The sequence below is a fragment of the Apodemus sylvaticus genome, chromosome 1 (assembly GCF_947179515.1).
Source record: "Apodemus sylvaticus chromosome 1, mApoSyl1.1, whole genome shotgun sequence".
Taxonomy (NCBI): domain Eukaryota; kingdom Metazoa; phylum Chordata; class Mammalia; order Rodentia; family Muridae; genus Apodemus; species Apodemus sylvaticus.
The window spans coordinates 46725335-46742425 of NC_067472.1; the positions used below are offsets into that span (position 1 = coordinate 46725335).

Genomic DNA, 17091 nt, shown 5'->3' on the forward strand with positions numbered 1-17091 from the left:
AGAGGGTGGGAACAGGGGCAGGGCTGAACACCTGAAAGGCTGCACCATTGGTCAAGTGTGGAAGGAGGAGTCACACTCCAGAAAGCCCTCTGCATATCCTAGTAACTACCCAGAGCAGCAGATGTCCTTCTAGGTCCTTAACTTCCATTAAATTTGCAACAATGTTGGTCAAGCTATAGTAGGCCATTCATTTATAAATGAGTCTGAGGAAACAGTATGTGAATGGCCCAGAATTGTAACTTCTTAGAAATAGATGGTACTGTTGAAGTTCTGACTAGATCCAGTGTGCTGAGTCATTTAGATATCCCGTTCCCTGTTAGGAACAGGACAGCTCAAGGAAAAGCCATTGGACATGGGCAGTTCATGAGCAGGGCTGTCACTTCTGTCCCTTACCTCAGCTGGGCAGAGTACTAACCCTAGACTAACTATCCCTGCCTGGCAAAACACAGATACACCCTGGACCACAACCAGATTGGCATGGAGCTGAGGTGTGAGGAAGGCTGGCGGCGTTAGGATCTCTTGTAGACAGCCCTGCCTGATGGTAAAGGAGGCTATGAGTTCATTAATCATAGATTATTCTGGGAAAGACTGCACAGGACGTAGCCTCGTCTCCGCTCTGTAACACAAGAGAAGACATACAAGCAAGTGTCTTTACCGTATTCTATAGTGGTGATGCTGAGAATTTAATCCTAAAGGAAGAAGGCCATCTAAAGAGAATAAAGGTTGTATCTATCTAAAAAGCAGTTACCTCACACCCTCAGTAAAGTTAAACTGGTTAGATTCTGCTGGCTAAGGACCTGAAGAGAAGGCGGACCTGAGACGGAGTGGCGTGCAGAACCTGAGTGCTGTGTTTGGGAAACTTCAGACACAGTGTTCGCCTGCTAGACTCTGCAGGCCGTGGCCAGGGAGGGAGACCATGGAAGCCCTTACAGTCTGTGCTGGGTTGGGATAGAAACAGTGAGCGGAAAGCCGAATTTCCATGTGGAGGTTTCATTTTTAACTTTTTGGCACTTGGGAGCTCAGGATTGAATTGGGGCCTCGCGTGCCAAGGTTCACCTTTCAGATCCTTAGCCTTGTGGAAGCAGTGGTGAGTTTTCCCTACTTTTCTTCAATCCTGATTTGTCTTGATTTATTTTTATTGAGTTTCTGTTGTTTTATTGTTTTTTCTTTTTAATTTTGATTTTGGGGTTTTTGTTTGGGGTGTGTGTGTGTGTGTGTGTACAAGAGTGCTATGTAATGGAGCCGGAACCATGCATAGTAGATCACTGAGCTGTATCTTACCGAACCTGTTCCTCTCCTACCCCTCACCCTGCTGGGATTATAAGTATTTTCCAGTACACCTTTAATTTGTTTTTGTTTTTAGTTTTGTTTGCTGAAAAAAGGAACTTTAGACGTATTTATTTTTTATTATATGTTTGAATGTTTTGCCTCCGTGCATGCCTGATGCCCACAGAGGTCAGAAGAAGCCAGTGACCCCACTGGAGCAGGAGCTGTGATAGCTGTGAGCCACCGTGTGTGAGCCGGAAACTGAACCCAGGTCCTCTGCAAGAGCAAGTGTCCCTAACTTCTGTGATACCTCTTCAGCTTCCTTTGTTGTGTTTTGAAACTGTCTCCATGTATATCCCTGGCTGTCCCTGACTTTGGGACATTTCCTCCTGCCTTTTGAGAGCTAGGTAATTGGGCACAAGCTACGATGCCAAGCCTTGTTTTTTGCTTCCAATATTAACAGTTTTTAATGGAGTAGTATCAAATGATAAAACATAATAATTTAAAATATTTACTTTGGCCAGGCAGTGGTGGCGCACGCCTGTAATCCCAGCACTCTGGGAGGCAGAGGCAGGTGGATTTCTGAGTTCGAGGCCAGCCTGGTCTACAGAGTGAGTTCCAGGACAGCCAGTGCTATACAGAGAAACCCTGTCTTAAAAACCAAATCCAAAAAACCAAAAAAAAAAAAAAAAAAAATTTACTTTGTGTGTGATGGTGGTGTTATGTGCATGCATGGGTGTGCGCGTGCGTGCGTGAGTGAGTGAGTGCGTGCGTGCGTGCGTGTGCGTGTGTGTGTGTGTGTGTGTGTGTGTGGCCATGGCATGTGTGTGGCAGTCAGAACAACTCTGGAGTCTGTTCATGTCCATCTTTCCATGGGTTCCAGGAATTGAGCCTAAGTCACAATTGCACAGTAAATGCTTTTGCCTGGTGACCCATCTCATCTGCTCTGAAATAATTGTAAAACCTTGTGTGTATATATGAATGCTTTAAAACAAAAATTGTCAGGAGCTGAAGAGATGACTCAGTGGTTAAGAGCACTTAGTACCCTTGTGGCCGTTCATAGCTGTCTAGCTCCAGTTCCAGGGTAACTGATGTCCCTTTCTGGCTTTTGAGGTCGTGAGACACCCATATGGTGCACAGAAATACATGCAGGCCAAACATCGGCCCACTGTTTTTTTTTTTTTTTAGATGGTTATCATAGAGAACAGATTCTCAGGTCTCTCCACTTTGATCCTGTCTGCCCACTCTAATGCCATACAATTGTTTTTACATGTTTTTAGAGCTGTCCCTTTCTGAAGTTATCTGTTTCCCAGACTTAATAGTAATGTAAGAATTTCTGACAATGACCTCAAAATCTTTAGGGTTCTGGTCTCTATCATCTGCTCAATCTATTTTTATTAAATGGGGAGGAGGGTTGGCCCAGGATGACCTTGAACTTGCTTTGTACAGGCTGAAATAGAACTCATGGCTGTCCCCCAGTTTCCACCTCCCAAGTTAGGTTCCATTTTAAAGAGCAGAAACTGGGGATCCTGGAGGAGCTCATATGGGAGGCACCAGCTCATCTTCCCCTCCCTCCAGCCCTGCCTTGGGTGAAGCAGCTGCCACGGGCTGTTCTCCCTTCTATCAGCTGCCCTGTGTGGTCCCTGCTGTGCACAGGCCCCGGGGTGAGAGGCTGCCGCAATGGTTCCCAAGCCTGTGGTGGAGAGGGATGCAGGTGATTTAAAGAGGGGTGAGGGGGAGTCTCAAGAAAGCCAGACTTTTCTTCTTTTCTTTATTCTTTCTTCATATATTACATTCCAACTGCAGTTCCTCTTTCCTGTTTCCTTGCATTCCCTCTTCACTCCATCTACCCAAGATCCACTCCTTTCAGGAAAGGATGCGACTCCCAGGATATCAACCAAACAAGGCATATCAAGTTACAATAAGACTAAGCACAAGTCCTCATATCAAGACCACCCATTAGGAGGAAAGGGGTCCAAAAAGCAGGCAAAAGAAGCAGCTCTGGTTTCTACTGTTAGGAGTCCCACAAGAACCCCGAGCCATACAGCCGGAACGTGGAGAGGACTTAGGCCACCATTCGGTGAGCCCCTGAGTATGTGGGCCATTTTCTTGGAAATTTCCAGGAAATAAGCTCCCTCCCTGAAGGAGGACCCTGCTCCACTATCTCCCCTCCCTTCCCCCCTCTCCCCCCCCCCCCCCCCCCCCGGCCAACCCACACACTTGGTTGCTCCTATCTTTAAAACAGCTGTTTTCTGTGAACAAGGAGCTCAGGTTAAACAGTCTCCAACCGAACTTGCTAGTTCAGCCTGCTGTGAGCCACAGACCTCATAGTGAAAGGATGAGGTAGAGAGGGAAAGTTTTCTGGCCTTAAGACAGGAAAGTGTTATTTTCTTACCTCCTGGCTAGCTCTGCCGGATGTGTTCGTTACCAGTGGTCAGAACCTGGGCTAGGTGTTTGCAGGTTCTTGGCCTCTTTTTCAAAAGTAAAAGAAATAAAATGGATGAAAACATATACAGTCTGCAAATAGATCCAAATACATTACAAGAAAGCCACAGGAGTGAAGGCACTCCCAGGATCCTCACAGGAGTGAAGGTGCTCCCAGGACACTCACTCACAGGAGTGAAGGTGCTCCCAGGACATTCATTCACAGAAGGGAAGATAGCCACAGGCTCCAGTTACTGCTTGGAGATTTCTTTCATGGCGCTTAACAAGGGACAAGTTTGGTTATTAGGAATGCAGTTTGGGCCAAACAAGGGACAAGTTTGGTTATTAGGAATGGTGGCGCACACCTGTAATCCCAGCACTCTGGGAGGCAGAGGCAGGATGATTTCTGAGTTCGAGACCAGCCTGGTCTACAGAGTGAGTTCCAGGACAGCCAGGGCTATACAGAGAAACCCTGTCTCAAAAAAACCAAATCCAAAAAAACAAAAAACAAAACAACAACAAAAAGGAATGCAGTTTGGATGATTCTCTTACTTTGATAGCCTTTGTTCACTCACATGTCCCTTCCCATAATTCATCTCCTTTTAACCATATAGACCCCCCCTCAACTATTCACAGACATAAGATGACAAATAGGGGATTTATTCACTGAAAGTTCACTTGGAGACATAGTTTTGCATATACCCAATTCTAGCTGAGTCGGCCTTCATACCCTGGACCAGGATGTATTAGGAGTAAGTTTGAATTGCAATTCTCCAAGACTGGGCTGGTAAGATGGCTCAGTGAATAGAGGCCCTTGTCACCAAGCCTGGTGACCTGATTCAAGCACTAGAACCCACACAATAGGAGAAAAACAAACCTGCACATTGTCCTCTGATCACAGTGCTCTAGCAGGTTCACTAGCTAACTTTAGGGGTTGAACAGATGGCCCAGACCACTTGCTGCTCTTGTAGGACCTGGGTTAAGTTCCCAGCACCCACGTAACAGCTCACAACCTTCTATAACCCCGGTTCCAGGATTCTGACACCTTCCAGCCTTTGGGACAATGCCATGTATGTGGTGCACATAGATACTGGCAGGCAAAACGCTCAATCTTAAGTAAAATAACACTTAAAAATGTTCCAGGTTTGTTGGCCATTAAGGAGGGAGAAGCTTTCTCCATTGTTTGGAGCCGGTGGGTGTGTAGCTCACTGCAAAAGCAACACTACCTTGCAGACTCCTTACTCAGATTTCCAGGCTCCTTACTCAGGTTTGGTGTGGATGGATAGTGCATTCAGGTGAGGCTCCCGGGTACCACATGCATTATTAATAGACTGCTGTGTGCGCAACCCAAACCAAGTAGTCCCAACTTATGAAACTTAAGCTGCCTGCCTAAAAGTGCCCACCCTTTGTGTCTTAGTGTTTCTATTGCTGCAAGTAGGGAAGAAAGTGTTTATTCAGCTTATACTTCCGCATTGATGTTCATCACCAAAGGAAGTCAGGACAGGTCAGGACAGGAAGGCAGGGCAGGAACCTGGAGACCTGAGTTCAGAGGCTGAGGAGGGGTGCTACTTACTGTCTTGCTCCTCATGGCTTGTTCACCCTGCTTTTGTATAGAACCCAGGACCTCCAGCCCAGGGATGGCACCACCCATAATGGGCTGGGCCCTCTCCTATCAATCACTAATTAAGAAAATGCCTTACAGCTGGATCTTACAGAGGCATCTCCTCAATAAAACCATCCAGTACATTGGCTTTGTTGCTGGAAGCTGTGTCAAATCCTAGGCACGTGTCAGAAAGCTGTTAGGACCCAGGTATTTCAGGGCCTCAAAATGTTCATCCAATACATACCTCTAAACCAGGGAGCCTGAGGCAGGAGGATGGAGAGTTTGAGGCTAGACTGAACTGCACAATGAGCCACCTTGGGAGTTCTAGGGATTGAACTCAGGTCACCAAGCTTGGTCGCAAGCGCCTTAACTCTCTTAGCCACCTTGCTCCCTTACTTTAAAAGAAAATGCTTTTGTTACATTTATTTATATATTGTTGTGTGTGCATGGGTACATGTCTGATCTTTAAGCACCAGGACTATGGGAAAGTCATTCAGGAAGGAGGGAAGGCGCCTAAGAACATGGGTGTAGGACTCTCCAAGGAGAGCCTGGGTTGGGTTGGGGAGGGAGGCTGGCCGTGAGCTGAGGTTGCTGGCAGCATGAATCCACCTGCGTTTGTTAAAATGGACAGAACTGTAAACCACAAAACTAGTTTTACTATTATAACAATGTCAAAACATACAGTCACTTGATTAAGATAAGGAAGACAGGTGTTGGGGCGGGCCTCGGATGCCTGCAGCCCCAGTGCTGGGAGCTGAGGAGGAAGGGGCAAAAACCACTTAGAAAATTCAAGAAGGCAAGGTGTCGAAATATACCCTAGATATTTTATATCTATCACAACACAAAGCTTAATCTTATGGAAAACTTGTGAAACCTTGTAAAAGTGATTCGTGGAAGGAAAAGAAAAATATTTGTAAAATACAAAGATCCTAAAAAAAAAAGCAAATATTGTTTGGGAGAAAAAACCCATAATAAAAATCTAATCCTTTTTAAACTAATATAAAATAAATTAAGATGAATCCAAAAGTCCTATAGATAACCTTTCTGTGCCATTTAATAAAATCAGCCAACAAAAGGCCTAACCACCTGGAAACGTTTATGTAATATAAACTTATTTAAAAGGAATCACATGTGCACTTTTGAATATTTTGACTTCGATCTCTGTTTCCCGTTAGTTTCCTTCTCTTTCCTTATTGTTCCAGTTGTGCCTCCGGCATTACACTGAGGAAGAGCGGGCACGCTGCCCAGCCTCGTCTCAGCCCCGATTTTAATGGGATTGCATTGAGGTTTTCCCAGTTTAACAAGACTCTGGCTGTGGGTTTGTCATACACAGCCTTTGTTATGTCAGGGTCTTCTCTCTCCCTCCAGTCTTTCTCTCTCTAGGGCTTTCATCATGAAGAACATTGGATTTTGTCAAAGTTTATTTGGTTGGTTTGTTTTCTGAGTCTGTTGAGATGATAGTATGATTTTTTCCCCTTTAAGCCCATTTATATGATTTAGTTAGTTTACTGACTTAATGTGTTGAATCATCTCTGCATTTCTGGGATAAACCTAATGCGATCATGGTGATAATCTTAACATGTGCTTGTATTTGGTTTGTTAGTATTTTATTGAGGCTGGGTTGTTGTTGTTGGATTTTTATTGGAATAAAACTGGCTTCATAGAATGAGTTGGGAGGTGCTTCTGTCTTGTTTATTTTTGAATAATTTAAGAAGGATTGGCTTTAGAGCTTTGAAAGCCTGAAGGGTTTTGCTGTGAATCTCTCTGGGTCTGGGTTTATTTAGTCAGAAGACTTTTATTTTTTAACTGTTTCAATCTCCTCAGATATTGTGGGTTTGTTTAGGTTGTTTATCTCTTCTTGGTTTAACTTTCATGATTTGGATGACTCTAGAAATCCATCCAAGTATTCCAACGTAATGGAATATAGTCTTTGGGAAGACTATATGCCCTTGAGAAGATACCCAGAGGTCCTCTTGTTGGGTGGCCCACAGCAAGAGCTGCTGCAATGTGCAAGGATGTGGTGGAGAGGCAGGAGAGGAAGAGAAGCAGAGTGCCTTGAGCCTTATGAAGAGAAGCAGAACTGGAGACTGGAAGGTGGAGAGGAACAGCCTGATGTGAGTAGCCTGCCTTGCCAACAGAGGCCATAGTCAAGTCCTGGACCATGCTGCTGCTGACAGCCATGTCTGGATGTCTGTCATAGTCATGTCCGTGCAGCAGCAGGGGTCTGGGTCAATGTCGTGACTGATAGTGCGACCATGCAGACATCCCTGATCTGGACTGCAGCCTGGGACCGTGCTGATGTCTAAGGACTGTGTAGAGCTGGCCCATCCTTGCTGGCTGTAGCACTCAGCAGAGTGGGTCCAACATCTACCCTATCTACCCTATCTACCCTATCTATGAACTGCTAGAGCACACGAAGGGCCAGTCCTGCAGATCCAAGGTACAGGTTCTCCATGACACTGGGCAACAACAGGATGTCCGAGAGGAGTCCCGGTGAGGATCCAGTGCTGACAGGGTAGCAGAAGCCTCTGGTTGGTTCAAACTAAACCAACGACTCATTGCAAAGAACGTTTGCAAATAAAGAAGTGTGGACAAAAGGTTATATGGTGGGACACACTGTGACACAGGGCAGCTTCCTCGACAAGATGGGTTTTGTTGATGATGTTTTTTTAATTTTTACTTTTACTTTTTATTTTCTTTTGAGGAGGAGGTTGCAAGGGTGGAGGGTGGATATGAAGGGATGGGAAGATGAGTGGGATTTGGAGTTCATGATGTGAAATTCACAAAGAATCAAGGAGAAGCTTTTTTAAATCCCTTATTCTGAATTTCTTTTTCTTTTTCTTTTTCTTTTTGTTTTGTTTTCCAAGACAGGGTTTCTCTGTGCAGCCCTGGCTGTCCTGGAGCTCACTCTGTAGACCAGGCTGGCCTCGAACTCAGAAATCTGCCTGCCTCTGCCTCCTACCTCCCAAGTGCTGGGATTAAAGGCATGCGCCACCATGGCCTGAATTTCTTTAGCAAAGTTGTGATGTTTTCTGAGTTTATTAACTCGATTTCTCCTTTGTTTCTTGTGGTTTCTTGATCCAAGGGTTTCTCAGTTTTTTATCTTCTCAAAGAACCAGTTCTTAGACTCATTGATTCTTTGTACTGTTTTCTTTGATTCTATTTCATTAATTCTGCTTTGATTATTATTATTATTTGCTTTGGGGTTGGTTGGTTCTTTTTCTAAATTCTTGAGTTATGTCATTAAGTTATTTATTTGTGCTCTGCTTTTTTTTTAAAAGATTTATTTGTTTTATATATGTGAGTACACTGTCCCTGTCTTTAGCCACCCCAGAGAAGGGCATTGGATCCCATTACAAATGGTTGTGAGCCATTGTGGTTGCTGAGAATTGAACTCAGGACCTCTGGAAGAGCAGTCAGTGCTCTTAACCACTGAGCCATCTCTCCATCCCCATTGTGCTCTGATTGTTTGATGTAGGCACTTAATGATATGGATTTCTTAGAGCCTCTTTTAGTATGTTTTAATTTCAATTTTTAGATTTTGTTTATTTTTATTTTATGTGTATAAGAGTTTCATACATATGTCTGTGCACAGCATGCATGCAATGCCCACAGAGGCCAGAAGAGGGCACCAGATGCCCTCCAACTGGAGATAACAGATGGTTGTAAACTGCCTGGTGTGATGGGAACTGAACCTGGATCCTCTAGAAGAGTACACAGTATTTTTAATCCCTGATCATTCACTCTAACCTCTGTCCTGGAGTTTTTGTTGTGTTATGGTTTGATTTTCATTAGTTCCAGGTATATTTTAACTTCTCTCTTGTTTTCTTCTTTGATCTAGTCATCATTCAGTGAAGAGTTTATGAGACTAGTTTGTGTTGGTTTTGAGTTTTATCACATAATACTCAAGTAGAATTCATGGAATTCTTTCTTTCTTTTTTTAATTTTTGTTATGGTTAGTTTTTGTGTCCCAGAATGTAGTCTATTTTAGAGAAGCTGCCAGGGGCTGCTGAATAGGGTGCATATTCTTTAGTGTTGGGGTGGAATATTCTGTAGATAACTTTTTCATTCATTTGATGTCTGATATAAACTAATTTTGATGTTTCTCAGTTTGTGTGTGTGGATGACTTGCTCATTGATGAAGTGGGGTATTTAAATCACCGACTATTAGTGGGTTGGTGTTAATCTATGCCTTTAATTCCAGAAGTATGCTTTTTATGAAATTGGGTGCACCAGAGATTCATGCATACAAGTTTAGGATAGTAATGTTTCCTTGATTAAATGTCCCATTGATTGGAACAAAGTGCCCTTCCTTCTCTTCTGATTGCTTTTGGTTTAAAGTCTTTTTTGCTGAACATTAGGATAGCAACACCTGCTTGCTTCCTGATTTCATTTTCTCAGAATACTTCTTCCTACCCTTTTCTTTAAGGTGCTGCCTCTCTTTAATGCTGAGTTTCTTTTAGACAAAAGAAAAATGGGTTTTGACCCTTTATTCATTCAACCAGCGTATGGCTTTTTCAGAGAGATGAGGCCATTGACATTTAAAGTTATTACTGAAGCTGTGTTGATTGTGTCTATTTTTTAATTTTTTTGTTGTTTATGTTGTTTGTGCTTTATATTTTCTTAATTACAGCTTTGTTTGGTTTCTTTGTAGAGTCTCTTGTTCTCTTTAATTCAAAGTATTGTATCCAATATTCTCTTTAGGATTGTTTTGCTGAACATGAAATTTGGGGGCCTTTTGTGTCATGGGAAATGTTTATTTCTCCTTCCACTACAGCAGATAGTTTTGCTAAGTGTATTACCACGAACCATAAACACCCAGCGACAGACATGAGAAATCTCCATTCAAGCTGTTGGTCAGGGTAGTCCATGTGACTACAAAACAGTAGAGCTTATGCTGTAGCTCATTGTTGCTTCTGAAGGGCTGAAGGTAATCACTATTGCTGAAGACACCACACACCTCAAACATGGGACTCAGAGGATTGATCTGGGTCTCTCCTGAGAACCTCCTTCCTACATTCTAACTTTCACGGTGCTAGAAAGTACTGTGTAACCTGCCAAGGGATGGAAGTAGTCCATAGTCCTATCCCGCTGTGAAGTTTCTGAATCACAACAATGACCAGCATAGCAGGATACCCTAAAGTTGCAATGGTGGTACTTGGGGGTAACCAACGGCTGTTTAATTGGACTCAAAGCATACTCAACAGGAGGGATATTGAGCCTGGTACTAGAAATCTAGCCGATTACCTGGGGCTGGTTAGTGAGGTCATGGATCTTAGAAGAGAACCTACCACATCAACTTCACTAGACCAACAGAGTTCCCTACATTCTAAAACTTATTCTTATAGCCACAGATAAGTGTAACTCTCACTACTCCTCAAAGAAGCATCTCCTTGCATCAGATAGAAACAATTACAGAAAATCACAACTAGTCATAATGCAGATATCCATGGGTCATGGGAAGAAGTCCAGCTCCAAAGACCACACATATACCATTGTGTGTTTATAACACAGTGTCTGTACCTAAGGCTCAGGGACCATCTCTGAAGAGTTGAAAAGATTGTAAGAGCTAGAAGACCAAGGAAGTCTGTTATGATATTGTAACTCCTAGAAATGACAGGAAAGTTAGACCTGTGATACTTCAACTATGTGGTTGCCCAAACCAGAACTGAACAGGGAATGAGGAGATCTCACTGGGTCCCATTCATAGAATTCCCTAGACAGAGAAATGCAGGCAACTAATGATGGCTGAGAGGAAGAATTAGCTTCTCCTGGGTTTTCTTTTTCTTTTTTTCTTTTTAAAGATTTATTTATTTATTATATGTAGGTACACTGTAGCTGTCTTCAGACACACCAGAAGAGGGCATCCAATCCTATTAGAGATGGTTGTGAGCCACCATGTTGTTGCTGGGATTTGAACTCAGGACCTCTGGAAGAGCAGTCAGTGCTCGTACACTGCTGAGCCATCTCTCCAGCTCCTGGATTTTCTGTAATGCTCATGTAATTAATGATCCATGACCATCCCCAGTTGGTTATTCAATATAACATGGTCAGCCTTGAAATCATACAGACCCAAGTCATACTGAATGGACTCAATGGGTTGTTTGCATACTTATGCATTTATATGCAGATGTGTATATACACACAGAGAGAGACACACACACATGAAACAGGAATCAAAGTAAAAGTGGCCATCAGTTTGAAAGGAAGTAGGGACAAGACTCAGTTTGTGAAAAATAAAGACTTTGGGGGGGGGGGGAGGAATTGACAGAACCCCGAGCTGATCTGCTGGCGTTATATTCAGCCACTCAGAAAGTTCAGCCAGGAAGTCGCACATGCCCGTGCACCAACATGGGGTAGTTGCAGTAACCAATTAGAATATGTGGAGATAATAGATCCTCATTTGTAAAAGCTGCAAGAAATATCTAGAGAAAAGGCTACTGTGTAATAAGGAAGGTTTATTAAAATGTTTAAATGACAGATGTTAAAGAATTAGTGATAGTTCTGGAGATAATTCAAGAAAGTAAGCACTTGCTATCATTGTTGGGGTTTAAGTTGTCTATTTTTTGACATTCCTAAATTGTTTATTGGATATGAATTTTACAAATATTACGTATATTAGTGGTAATGGTGGAGCTGGAAAATATTATACCTTCTGCAGGTTGTGCGGCAAGAACCACCAATAGTGTGATGGAACTTGTGGTCTTTTCCAAGGCCACAGCTCTTGTGACCAGCAGACATCAGCCCATGCATCTCTCTCTGTGTTTGTGGACTGATTTGGTGATTCATTGGGTGTCAGGATTTCTTCTGATAGCTTTATGGAATGGATCAATGAGGACAACCTCAAAACATGTACATAAGGAATCTTCACCAACCCAGTAGGAACTGAGGACTCTCAAAGCCCCACCACAGTGCCCAGCTCGACCCTATGCAACAGACTGAAGGCTTCGGGCAAGTTTTAGCTAGTTAACACCTTGGTGGGCAGGCTTGCTGTAGGTTATACCCTTAGGAACCCGGCATCTGCAAACACTATGGCGGACATGCATCCTGTAAATGGCATAACCTTGCTTAGCCTTGTATCCCAGCCTTCGAGCTTTATCAGACCGGGTGAGGCGAGAAGCCCTGTGCAGTGCAGAGCAGACGGTATTGCCCAGAGCGGACCCTCAGAAGAAAGGCGTCATGTCGGACTGCTTCTTCCTCCATAGCTCCTGGATGTATTTGTATGCACACATCTTGCCTCACCTGATGGTTGCTACCAGAGGAAAGGAAGAAGCCTCCCACAACCCCCTTTGATGCTCCTCGATCTTTTTTTTTTTTTTAATGTGGATCATTTGGCAGTTACATGAAGTAGTAATTAATTTAATAATTCCTCGCTACCCACCGCAATGTTCTGGGTTTCTGAATGAAAGACACACACACACACAACCTTTATAAAATATGCCTAAGACAGCTCAATGGCTGGGCCTAACCTAACTTCTACTTCCTCCCTCCGATATTCTCGAGTTATTACTTGTTAAATGCTATATTCCATCTTGTCTGTCCTAGACCCAATCGGGCAGCTCTCCCCAAGCTCCTCCATGGCTTTGCTCTCTGTCCCGCACCTCCTCGGGTGTGGTGTTCTTCTCCTCCACCTCTCAGCGTGGCTGATCTCCCCCTTCTCCTCCTTCCTCTCAGTCCCTAGGGAAATCCTAAAAGTCCCGCCTCTGTCTGCCCTACTCAATCATTGGCTGTCAGCATCTTTATTTACCAATCAGAACCAACTGGGGGCAGGGTCTCTCAGTGTCTTACTTGTGGACACTCCAATGAGCAGTTTGGGGGGTGTAATTAGAGAATTCCAGCAGCCACAGTTACTGTGATATTTAAACCGTGTCCGCCTTGTTTTAACCGTAGTCATGCAGCATAGAAAGGTCTCATGCATTTGTCCAAAGAGCCAGCTGTGAGAATGTATACAGAAGCATTTTTCTAAAAATTAGAAAACACAGTTGCACATGACGGCAGGAAGTGACGAACTGGAGAGTACCAACCTCTGCCGAGTAATCTTCTGCAGCAGATACAGCGTGAGCATAAAAATGCCCCTGAACATTCTGAACGGACGGTGCCAGAATCAGTCATATCCTTTGGTTGTGTTCATATGGCCCAAGCTGGCTCACATCTAGCTAATGAATACTTTAGTCTGTGTGCCTGCAAAATAGCAATAAAACGTACCAGTGGTTTCTCTGGCCAGAGGCAGCTGTGTTGCGAGGGGGGGGGGGGGGAAGTGATGTCACATTTCACTCTACTTACTTAAGGTTTTTTGATTGGTTTTTAAATAAGCATGATTTTATGCCTGACAAGTAAATTTGTAATTTCCCCTCAGAAAAATTGCAAAATGAAAATGTATAATCTGCTATTCTTCATCTCTCTGGTCCATCCTATCTTTATGCTTCTCCTAGTTCCTTATCTATGTGACTGGAAGTGAGGCAGGCACGGCTCTGAGTTTCAGGCTAGCCTGGTCTACAAATCGAGTCCCAGGACAGCCAGGACTACCAGAAAAACTGTCTCAGACAAAACAAAACAAAACAAAACAAAATAAAAACCCAAGAAAACAAAAAAACAGAACAAAAAAGCTTTAAGAACTTTGGGTCTATAGTGTTTGTTGATTTATTTATTTATTTATTTACTTATTTATTTATTTATTTATTTATTTTTAAAACTGTAGCTTGCAGTAAAAAGTAATGGTTTCTGCAGAGTGAAAGGTAGTGAGGGCTAGGGCTGCTTGCCTGTGCATAAACCCTGCCTTTGATCCTGCCCCACCTGCCTGGGCGCGCACAAATGGAAAATTCCATCAAGCAAGGCCGTGCATCCAGTGACTCACACAGATAGGGACTGTTCTAGTTCGTGTTTTTAGAGAAAATCCCTTCACAGCTTACTGTTTCACAATCCACTACAGGTCACGTCCTGCTGTTTGAAAAGCGTTCCCCGCAACTACTCTATGGACCCTGACAAAGCTGTTTCTCGGGCGCAAGTCCATTCCACTCTATGGGCGAAAGGCATCGGAGCACTGCTGCCTTAACCCGCTCCCCCCGGCCCCCAGCCTAGCTCTCTTGAGCTGGGCAGTGCTCAGCAGGTCGCTTTCATTAAATTCTCTTTAAAAACTCTTTTATAGACTAAAAGCTTGAATTTTCAAAGAGACAGATGCATCTATCTACTTGAGAGCTTTTAAATCCTGTTTGGGTAAAATGAGGGAAAGCAGAGATGAAAGGCACTCACTGGATACACCCACAGGGCCCCACAGATGCAGGATGCACCTTTAAGGGACCAGTCCGACAAGGGCTCTCTTCTCAGTACAGAATGTAAATTTTAAACCAAGGTGAATTTACAAAGAAAGAAACAGAGGTACTTTAGAACTAGATAAGAACATCCTCCCCCTGACTGACATAAATCATTAACCTTGTTCAGGGGGACCTTCGGAGGTGGGTTGTTTATTCAATGCTTTAGAAAGATAACCCCTAGGACCGCTGACATCGACGGGGAGGTGTTTGTCTCTTTCTCCCAGAACATCTTAGCAAAAGGGCATCCTAGCAGAAGATCTTTTTTGTTGTTGTTCTTTTTTGAGACAGGGGTTCTCTCTGCAGCCCTGGCTGTCCTGGAACTCGCTCTGTAGACCACCAGGTTGGCCTCGAACTCAGAAATCCACCTGCCAATCTGCCTCCCAGAGCGCTGGGATTAAAGGCGTGGGCCACCACCGCCTGGCCTAGCTGAAGATTTTGAATGGTAAAATTTGAGTAGGGCCGCTAGAATATTAAAATTCATTTGCCTACCAATCAGCTCTGACTTCGTTGCTAACGCTTTTCGGACCTCACTCTCCCATAGGTGGACTTTGTCGTTGATCGGAAGGCACCTTCTCTTTATGTCCTGCCTCACTAACTTATAAGACACAAGTGTTCTCTTTCTTTGGAAGGATAGCAGTGCCGTTGGGAGGCTGCAGAGAAGCAAGGGCAGGAGCTGGACCCGCTTCCAACCTGCTGTCTTCCCAGTGTGGCCCTTAGTGCTCTTGCTTATCCAACAGTGATGCGCCGCGGGGCTGTGATCAGAGGCCAAGGCTGTGAGAGATGGGCAATGGGCCATCTGTTCAGTGGATGGATGCTTGGGCTCTCTTTCTCTCTACAGTAGTAGAATCCTTTAAGAGACCTTTTATTTTATCTTCAACTAGAACCTCAGGTCTAAGACCTTCATCTACTCTTGATTTTTCTATGCCTCCCAAGTGCTTCTTCTTCTTCTTCTTCTTCCTCTTCTTCTTCTTCTTCTTCTTCTTCTTCTTCTTCTTCTTCTTCTTCTTCTTCTTCTTCTTCTCCTTCTCCTTCTCCTTCTCCTTCTCCTTCTCCTTCTCCTTCTCCTTCTCCTTCTCCTTCTCCTTCTCCTTCTCCTTCTCCTTCTCCTTCTCCTTCTCCTTCTCCTTCTCCTTCTCCTTCTCCTTCTTCTTCTTCTTCTTCTTCTTCTTCTTCTTCTTCTTCTTCTTCTTCTTCTTCTTCTTCTTCTTCTTCTTCTTCCCCTTCTTCTTCTCCTCCTCCTCCTCCTCCTCTTCCTCCTCTTCTTCCTCCTTCTTCTTCTTGTTCTTCTTGTTCTTCTTCTTGTTGTTCTTCTTGTTCTTGTTCTTCTTGTTCTTGTTCTTGTTCTTCTTTTCCTTCTCCTCCTCCTCTTCCTCCCCCTCCTCCTCTTCCACCTTCTTTTTTTAAAGGACCCAGTGAGTTCTTTCCATAAACCTGAGATAAATCATCTACATTGCAAAGATCATGATCATTTACAGACTTCTTACTTCGATGATTTTTTTTTTCTGTTCAGTAACAACATTCTTCTCTAAGCTCTGTGTGGCAGCATCCACCTAAAATCTCAGCTCTGTGAGAAGCTGAAACAGGAGGACCCAGTAATTCAATGCCAGAGAGACCTTCCTTTTCACCTTGGGGAAATGGCTCAGTGGGTAAGACTGCTTGTGGTGCAAGCAGGAAGACCTGAGTTCTAGTTCCCAGGGTCACATAAAATCTGGGCACGGCTAGGCATGGTGGTACAATTCTTCAGTCCCAAGACTTGAGAGTTTGAGGCCTGCCTGCTCTACACAGTGAGCTCCAGGATAGACAGGGCTGTATATTAAGCCCTTGTCTCAAACAGACAAACAGAAAACAAAACACAATTTTAAGTTGGGGGTGGCAGTGTGTGCTTGCAACCCTAGCACCGGGGGACAGAAACAGTGACTCCTGAGAGCTCTCTGCTCAGCCAACCTAGCTTGTGTTTCAGAGAGAGAGATCCTGAAACGCAAGAAGAAGAAGAAACTCCTTGTCATGCATAGTAGACCATGGACATCTACCTTTCATATCCATATGTACATATCATACACATACACCATACATTTCACACATACAATAAATAAATGAATGAATAAATAAATAAATGTAATCAACTAACTAAAAGGTTCTTCTCCAGCTCTCCATTCCATCTCCTCAGTCTCTCTAAGAAGGGAATCCCGTGCCTTTGGCCTAGGCTGGCGAGGATCAGCCTTGCTGGTGCTTTGCCTTCTGAATTATGCAGTAATTCGACAAGCGTAGGCCTCTTCTTGAGAGACATTCTGTCAACTGAGTAATTGGTGGGTTTCTTCAGGGACTCCAGAATCTCATGAGGAAGGAACAAGGGTGCTTACCAGAGCTGATTACAGTCTTACCTCGAGGTTACAGTCTTACCTCGAAATAGGAAAAGAGACACCTCTACAGAGGTTTGCTTTGAATGGTTTTGAGAGGCCAGCAGCTTAGAAGACAGTCAACCAACAG

General features: G+C 43.8%; 1 pseudogene; it reads right to left on the reverse strand.

The window, feature by feature from the left end:
- Positions 1-11852: 11852 nt before the first annotated feature.
- LOC127687701 (60S ribosomal protein L15-like) lies at positions 11853-12525 on the reverse strand (annotated as a pseudogene).
- Between the last annotated feature and the right edge of the window lie 4566 nt (positions 12526-17091).